The 9,041-nt window shown below is 45.8% G+C and overlaps 1 protein-coding gene across 35 annotated transcripts in view; it reads right to left on the reverse strand.

The window, feature by feature from the left end:
- Kcnma1 (potassium calcium-activated channel subfamily M alpha 1) overlaps positions 1-9,041 on the reverse strand; it is a 744,152-nt gene that overhangs the window by 731,935 nt on the left and 3,176 nt on the right. The window lies entirely within an intron of this gene.

The raw sequence follows: 9,041 nt of genomic DNA on the forward strand, positions 1-9,041 counted from the left end.
TTTTTAATGCTTCTGTCCAGCCTACATCCTCATTTCTACAATGTTCTACATTGTTCAATGAACATACAGTACTCAGGGTTAAGTAAAAATGTAAACCATTGAAGTCAAAAAATAAATCTTATGAAGAAAACAGGTTTCAAATGAATATAAGAAATGGATTTCTTTTTCTTTCTTTCTTTCTTTTTTTTTTTTTTGGCTACACAAACTCTTGCATTTTCCTTGAGTTTGGTGAGAGATATCATTCCTGAATTCCTTAAAAACCCTTCACCTGTTTTGCTGTGGTGCCTATGATTCACAGGCCACCAGCACAGCTCCTGTAGACATTGAGAAGGAAGTGCATAGAGAGTAGGCGAAGGGGAGCTGCTGCTGCTCCGTAGTGATCATCACCAGGCCCAGTTCATCGAACACAGTGTCGTGAAAACCTGCACTGTTGCAGAGACGAAAATCACTGTGCCCAGTGGTTTCCTCTGGCCATTACTCCGCTCCTTGGAGGTGAGGCAACCTGATATATTCAAATGGGGCCAAGGAGAAGGGGCTGGAGACAAGCTCTGCACAAAGATCCAGCCTCTAGCTCCCTGAGAAGAAGTGTCATTGCTCCCAGTGTGACTGTGTCTATATCCTTCTGCACACCCTATCGTCTCCTGTATGCTACTGGGGGTGCCTGTCTGTTTTCCCTTTTTCTAGCTCTTCCTTAAAATGAATTTTTAGTTAGCATGCCAAGAAATGGGTTCCATGTGACATTATTTTCATACATATAGTCCACTATGCTTTACTTTTTATTTGTCCTCCCTAGGCACCCTCCACTATTCTTTACCCTTGCTGGTCCCCTCCTCCCTCAAAATAGTTTTGCCTTCTGCTTTTATGGCACCATCTACCTATATATCCCCCTCTTGTTATACCCTTTTTTTTCTTAGACCTTTTCCCCCTCTCATAATCCCATTTCTCCTTACACACACACACACACACACACACACACACACACACACACACATGCACGCGCACACACACAAACTCTACTCACATCTTGCAGCCAGACTAAACTGATCCCCACAATCACAACCATCAGGCAGACTGGAGACTAGGCATTTCCAAATGTCCAGGACTAGAAAACAGGGAGAAGGCGGGTCCCAAAAAGTGACCAGAGAGGACAAGTTGCCTGCACCGAAGCATCACAGGCAAGGTTATTTGACATCACCACAGAGTAGGCAATATCCATATACCACCTGTCTTTGCCATCCAGGCCTGCACTCAGGCTATGAAATCTACTACTCTGGGTGTCCCAGCTATGGGTCACAAACAAAGAGGAATGGGAAAGCTCTTGCCAGGTCCATTGTAAGGTGGGCAGTGGTGGCCTCAGGAGATCACGGGCACTTGTCCTCTTTGCTGGGGGAGCAGAAGAGCACAAGCACTTGGGGAAACCTCCAAACTCTCACTCACCATGAGTTGTGGTTGACTTTGTTGCCCACCAACCACCTAGTTTACAAGCCCACCATCCACTCCAGTCCTCCCACACTCAAGTTCACTCCCAAACAAGGAGAGAGCAGTTCCTGCTCTCAGGAGGACAGGAGAACAAGAAGAAGATATGGCAAGGAAAATGACCGATATTCAGACTCCCCACTGGTAACCCATGTATGTCAAAGGCAGATCCATCATGCCTGAACGGCTTTCTACAACTCTGAAAAGAATATCTCATAAAACCTTGCCCTAAACCTCTTATGCAAACATTGTGGTTGGCTGAGAGGTGGCTCAGTGGTTAAGGCTACTCTCTGCTCGTTCAGAGGACCTAAGTTTTATGCCCAACACCCACATCAGCTCAAAACTACCTGTAACTTCAGCTCCGGAGGATCAGACACCCTCTTCTGGATGCCACAGGCACATATGAGCATACATAAATAAAAATAATAATGGTAAATATTTACATTAGTAATATTAAAATATAAATTATAGCTCCAGATATCATCATGTATGGGAGAGATTTTATTTTAAGTCACAATCTTTCTTCCTGTCCCCAGCCACAAAGTCTCACTGTCGAGCTGCCTGGAACTAGTGATATTGCTGTCTCAGCCTCCCAAGTGCTAAGACCACAGGTCTACATCACCACACTCAGTGTTACAACTCAATTGTTCATTTAAAAAAAAAAAAAAAAAAAACTTTGGCTCTGCAAATTAAACTCTGAGCAGAGATAAATCATGTAGCCCTTCCTCTAGCTATCTCTGCCTAAATGGTAGCATTGTGCTCTAGGGTGTGTATCTTTAAAGACCAAAATTAAGTGATACCAGGTTCCACAGAAATTCCCTGGGATGAGAAAGCACTGTGGAAAAAGGAAGCAAGGGGAAGGCACCTAGATGGAAGGCAGAGAAGAAGAAAGTGATGCTGGTGGTCATTTTAAGGTTGAAAGTCCACTGGACCCTGGTAAGAAAAGCCAATGAATCAACATGGGCAAAATATGGGGGTGTCAGGATTGGTGTTAACACCTGGGCCTCCAGCACTCAGGAAGCAGAAGTGGGAAGATCACAAATTCATTGCCAACCTGGGCTACATAGTGAGACTGTCTCAGAAAAGAACACACACATACACACACACACACACACACACAAGCACGCACGCACGCACGCACACGTGCTCACAAATTAAAATGGAAAAACAGTTAAGGACGTAGCTCAAGTACTAGAGTGCTTGCCTAGCATGCTTGAGGCCCTAGGTTCTATACTCAGTTCTTCAAAGACAAAAGCAAAAAATGAAAGAAAGTAAATAAGATATTTTAAATAATTTCAGCATTGGCTACGTCCAGAAGCATTCGTCACACAGGTAATGAGATGGTACAGGAAGATGGCTCCCAGGTTTGGCTTGAGGACGTTAAGTATATCCATTCTGGCCCTAGAGTGCCAATTACATTTCCAAATTGGCAATTAGACATAATGTCCCAAAGACAATTACCAAATAATGCCAAACACAATGCAACTTCCATCTGAACAAGAGCATTATTTTGAAACTCTACTTCTGCCCCTTGCCCAAAACTCACACACAGTCATCCAAGAGCACTAAGTCTTTTTCACCCACTAGTCAAGACACTGTGGTGGTGTGAATAATTAAAATATAGGATGAATCAAGCTATCTATAATTTAATCACCAAAGCTTGTCACCAAGCCTCTCCCCCTCCCCTCTCCTCCCTCCCTCTCAGAGCTTCTCTGATAATTGACACCAAAAAAATAGAAAGATGGGGCTGGAGAGATGGTTCAGTCAGTCAATAAAGTGTTTGCCATACAGATATGAAGACCTGAGCTCAGATGCCTAGGACCCATGTACAAAGCTAGGCTTGGACTCCCACTGCTGAGAGGGGGAGTCGGGCTCACTGGGCTATACTGGCCCCCAAGCCTAGACTACTTGGTGAATTCAGACCATCGGGAGAGATTGTCTCCATAAAAAAAAAAAAAAAAAGGTGAAGCTGATGAGATGGCTCATCTAGACGTGGTTGCAAGTAAAGCTGACCACCTGGGTATAATCCCTGGAACCCACATAAAGGCAGACAGAGAAAACCTACTTCTAGACACTGATTATCCTCCACATGTGTGCCACAGCATGCACACACAACAACAAATACCATTTAAATGACTAAAGAATGACACCCAAGATTGTGCTCTGGCCACACACACACACACACACACACACACACACACACAAAGCAGAGACATGAATCTGCACCTACCATTATCCCCACCACCCTAAGTGTCTTGTGTTTCCTTTTAGATAACTCACTTCCCTCCCTCAAGGAATCTGAAGACAGCTCGGGGTCACTCACAGCTGTACACACCCCATGAGAAGGGACCTGGTTTTAGCTCAGTTCAGTCTGACAGTTCTGAATCCAAATGGGCAAGAGGTGAGAACCAGTCTTCGTTATTTTTTTCCCTGGCACCTGGCTCAGTTTCTGGCACAGTATTATTCTCTGATAAAGGCAAAGCCAATGGTGTTAACATTAACCAGAAGGTCTTCGGGCCTCCAGGTACAGGGCCACTCTTCATATGGCTGCCAGAGACCTGATGAAAGCTTCTTCTATGTTCCCCTCCTTTGACCATGGAACAACCTAAAAAGAACATCTCAAGTCCCAGACAGTTGGAGCTGTGAAATCCCTTCTAGTGTGTGTGGGGAGGGGGTGTGGAGGGGGGCAGATGTGGGGAGGGAGCACTACTTTCACTGTTGCCTGCTAGAATCCTTGAGAGATGCAAAGGAACATGGCACTCTTTCCCCACAAAGGCATCTTTAAAGTTGAGGCTCCCTCGAATTTGGTAAGGTCCACCCTAGGTCCCTGTGGATAATGCCCTGATTTGAACCCTTCCAGTAGGAGTAGCTCACAACTGACCTCCTGGACCACCACACAACCATGTGGCACTCACTGGCTGTAGCCTTTAATTTTGCAAGATGGTGGTTTGGCTAACTGTCTACCCTGGACTTTGGGAAGCCACACCCCTCACAGTGTGACCAACTGGCAAGAAGAATCCGCACATTGGCTGGTAGCTGGCATGCTGCTCCCTGTAAACTACAGAAAGCCACCCTGGCTACCACAAAGCCAGCCCCAAAGCTTTAGTAGTGAACATCCAACCCCACAGCAGGTCCACCCTCCACCCAAAAGCAGCTCATCTAACTCTCTCACCCTGACTGCCTGAGGTTGGCAAACCTTCCTCTTCTGGTCCATTCTGGCCCCTTCATGCCATAGAAGAGCTAGGAACGTACATGTTCCATGATAAGCCCATCTTCAGAGATGACTTGCCTTTGCTGTTCATTCACATCAGGCTCTGCATAGCATCAGCAATGCCTGCCTCTTATAGAAACACGACCATTCAGGCTGCTCAGACTACTCCCTGGGCCTTCTGTATCAGACCATTTATTTCCCCAGCCCTCCAGGTGACCTGTGTATACATGAAAGTTAAAGAATCCTCTTTCAGCCCTTGCAGACAGAAACCTGAGCCCAGCTGACATTCCTCAGACCTTCTTCTCACAAAGCGAGGCATACGAGGGTGGGAGCCTGAATTTTCTTCTCACTGAGCCCAAAGCCAGGAATACAGCAACTCAGGGCATCTGGAAGAAGGGGACATTGTTGGCCTACTCCTGCTGTGTACAGCAATGGAATTTCAGAGGTTCTGCAGGAGACTGGCCTTACCTGACCCTGAAAAATTTCTCCATAAGTCTCAGAGTCCTCCACGATGCCCCAGGGCTATGGTGTCACTGCACAAACACAAACCTTTCCCATGAACCAAAAAGGAGTCTCTCTAGAGGTTCCTCAGTTCTCAAGTCCCGAGAAGGTAGTGTTGGCTGTTGTGATTCACAGATTAGCACAGCCATTGCCACTGAGAGTCAGGGCATCCCTGCTACCCACTTTGGGAAAGAGGCCCTGACATTATAATCCAATGTCATTTCAACTGCTTCAAAGAGACAGAGAGAAGACCAGACCGTGGTACAAGCAAGGGAGCCCTAGAGCAAGCACTTACTGCCTGCTACTAAGCACCTACTGAATATCCCAGTCCAAAGAGCACAGTAGCTTGTTCTGGGGCAAAGAGGAGAGAGGCCAAGGGAAGGGTGCAAAAGGCTTGGCCTCCCTTCTCTCTCAGGCCAAACAGCAGGGTATCTCTTCCTTTCCTCTAGAAGAAGCAGCAGGCTCAGGCAAGGAAAGTGTGAACCTCATGTCTACCATGAACACTGCAGTAAAGTTAGGGAAAGAATCACAGAGCTGTGCTCTTATTATGAGTCTCAGTCTGACAGGAAGGAAACTGAGGCACCTCCACTGAAGTCCTTGCCAAGGTCACAGGTTGACTCTTGGCCACTACGGGGGGCAGGGGGCTCTGGACGGGGAGAGAAAGGATGCTTAAAGCAAGCTCCCTACCAGCCAGACTTCTGCAAACCTATGATGAGATCCTCCCAGAAGAGGCTCAGCCAGGGCCCTCACTACCAATTTCTCCCAAGGTAACTTCAAGGGCAAGGGCCAGAACATACTTTGGGAAATCCTGCTGTAGAGACTGCCAAGGAAAAGCTGGTCTGGTTGCACAGCACCATGCTTAGGATACTGCAACATCCCTGGGAGGCAGGGAGCATAGTTCTGGGAGCTTTGACCTTCCTGGGCTACCAGGGATGGAATCTACCCTCTTCAAGGACATGTTATTGAACAGCTACATCTCCAGGTGCCTGTTACAATGTTTTTCTTCAGCCCTGTTCTCTGAGACACCAATACCATCAAGGGCCTACCCACACCCCCATCATCAACACATCAACCATATTGTCAGGGCATCCTCCATAGATCTTTCTTCACCTACCAGATCCTAATCACCCCTCGCTCGAAGCAACCCAAAGCCAAGAGACCCAAACTCAGTGTGACTTTGGACAGGTTATTGGACTCAATTAGCCAGGTCTAGAGGCTCCTCTTGGTTCCCAAATTCTATCTGTTCTAGTCTGTGCCCTTCCTTCTGCAGCTTCTGTTTAACGAACCAGCGAAAACAGCTTCTCACTTGGTGCAACGGTGGTAACTCTCACTTCCAAGAGGCCTGCTCGTGCCAGGTGTTTGTTAGGCACTAGACACTCATGTTATTGATGTTTCTTATAGGAGTTCTACGGAGTAAGTGTCTGTGGGCTCCTCTGGCAGATGAGGAAATAAGGCTCACAGTCAGCCAAAGATATCTCCTGAGTGGGAGCAACAGCCTTTACTCTGGGTCTATTAACTGTAGAGTCTAAAATATCCATCAAAATAAAATAAAAATAGACAAGACCACAACGGCTCTGGAGAGGCAGCTCAGCAGTCAAAAGCACCTACTATTCTTGTAGAAGACCCAGGTTTGGTTTCCAGCACCTACATGGTGGCTCACGGACATATGAATCTCCAGTCCCGGGGGACTTAACCCCTCTTCTGACTGCCACAGGCTCCTGCATGCACCTGATGCACATGCATGTACTCAGGTACATACACATAAAACAAAATTAAAAATTTTAATAACCAATGAGAATAAGCTATCTGGAGAAGAACAGGTCAAGTCCCTCATGACTGGGGGGCTAACAGTATCTCCTTGAGCACCCTAAGTGATCTGACCACAAAAGAGTATGTGGAGGTCATCAGTGCTGGCAATTGCCAAGACAAGAGGAAACCAGGCACTGAGGCCAATCTGGATTCTAGAGTTCCAGGGTGCTGATGCCGCAGTCCTGATTGAATGCACCAGACCAGACCCTGAGTAATTACTAAGCCATAATGGGATCTGATATTTATATTAGTCACGAGCTTGTTGGAGAAAATGTGTCGTTTTCTCCGACATAGCCATGGAGACAACACCTCAATAATTCACAACATGCAGACCATCCTTGACCAAGATAGGGATGACAGCCGTGACTGGGATTATGGACTAGTCTATGCCTTGCCATGTGCAGGTCCTGCAGCAAACCAAAGGCCCATCCACAAGTGGACTATTTCTCCAAACACTTAAAGAGAAGTAGACCACACACTAGCAGATGAATAAAACAAGGAGGGGGGACACATAGGTATCCAAAGGAATCGGAAGCACTGCAAAGCTGAGCTTAAAATCTTTCCTCAAACTGCTCTATTCTTCCATTCTCCTATGTGTGATCCCAAGGAAGGGAGGGGATTGGAACTTACGGGGTCCAATCCTCAGATTTCCCAAAGACCAGAGTTAGGTTAAATGGCTTATACAGACTGCCTGAACAGTTCCCTGGCTCCATACAATCTAGAACTAGACTGAAACCGAAAAACCCGTGCCCAAATGACCAGCACACATTGATGCAATCCAGGGTGGTAGAAAGAAACAATAGCATGAAAATCCTCAGCAAAGAACAGTGCTCCAATCAGGGGTGGGTGGTGAGGTTTGCTGTGTGCCTGTTGTTCTGTTTCACTCTCCTACTATCTGAGACAGGCTATGGCTACCTAGTCCAAGCTGACTCAAAACTCTGGAGTTGCAGGTGCAGGCCACCACACCCAGTATAAATACTCTTCATTCCTCCCCTACTTCTCCCCAAAAGTTTACAACCCTTTTAAAAAATAATAATAATGAAGTCACTAGCTATGTGTTATTTGGAGACCAAAGGTACAAATGAAGAGACCCCAAGATATATGTCCACAGTCTTGGGTTCCTTTGACCAAAAAAAACCCATGGTGCAGACCTGGAGAACAAATGTATAGGATTCCACATCTACCCGAGAATTTCAGATGCTGAGAAGATACCGTCCCCAGAACTCCGGCTCCTGGTAAGCCACACTGAGCCTGGATAAGGGCTGGGGTGGGCAAAGAGGCTCGAGGGTGGCCAGAAGTTTCTGTGGAAATGCAGCAGAGGATTGCTTATAGAGACTGGCAGTCACAAGAGTTCTAAACTTGAGCTGAATTCTTTATTCTCTTCCGAGTCTTGACAAAACTATTAAATACTTGGAAAGCAAAGAGGAGAGGAGTAACTGCAAAACAAATGCAGAGCCCAGAAGGTAGAAAGGGAAGCTCCTAAAACTTCCCGCTTACCATCATTAGGTAAAGGGAGTTGAGTATACACACAACTTAATTGAACTAATCAAGAGGCAGGTATTAAGAAAACTGGGCACGATTCTAAAAGAACTCACAGTACCAAAAATAGCTTGATTCTATTCTGTCTTGGCCTTCAGTCTTTCCAATCAACCACAATCATCTCCAGGGTGATTCTGTATTGAAACTCTCTACTGTGTGCACTCTGCTGGTCTTGAAGCTAAAAAATAAGTAGATGAATAGGTGATGGATTGTTTTTCTAATTATTGTTACACAAAACCCATTTTCTGAGAAAACTGTCAAAAGCTACTCTATTATTTAGAAGAGAGATACTTTATGTAAATTCCTTAGGAAACATTTTATGACAAGCACTATACCGGCACAGGGTACCCCCTAGAGTAAAAAGATGCTAGATAGACGCTCCACTTAAAACCTCAGGAAGACAAAAAGGTTTCATTATGACCAAATTTGCTCACTTTCTGAAAACAGAAGGTAGTTTTTTAAAAAGCCAACTCAACTCACTTCCATATAGAAAATAATTGAGATG

This window comes from Mastomys coucha, unplaced genomic scaffold (genome assembly GCF_008632895.1).
Source record: "Mastomys coucha isolate ucsf_1 unplaced genomic scaffold, UCSF_Mcou_1 pScaffold9, whole genome shotgun sequence".
Classification (NCBI taxonomy): Eukaryota; Metazoa; Chordata; class Mammalia; order Rodentia; family Muridae; genus Mastomys; species Mastomys coucha.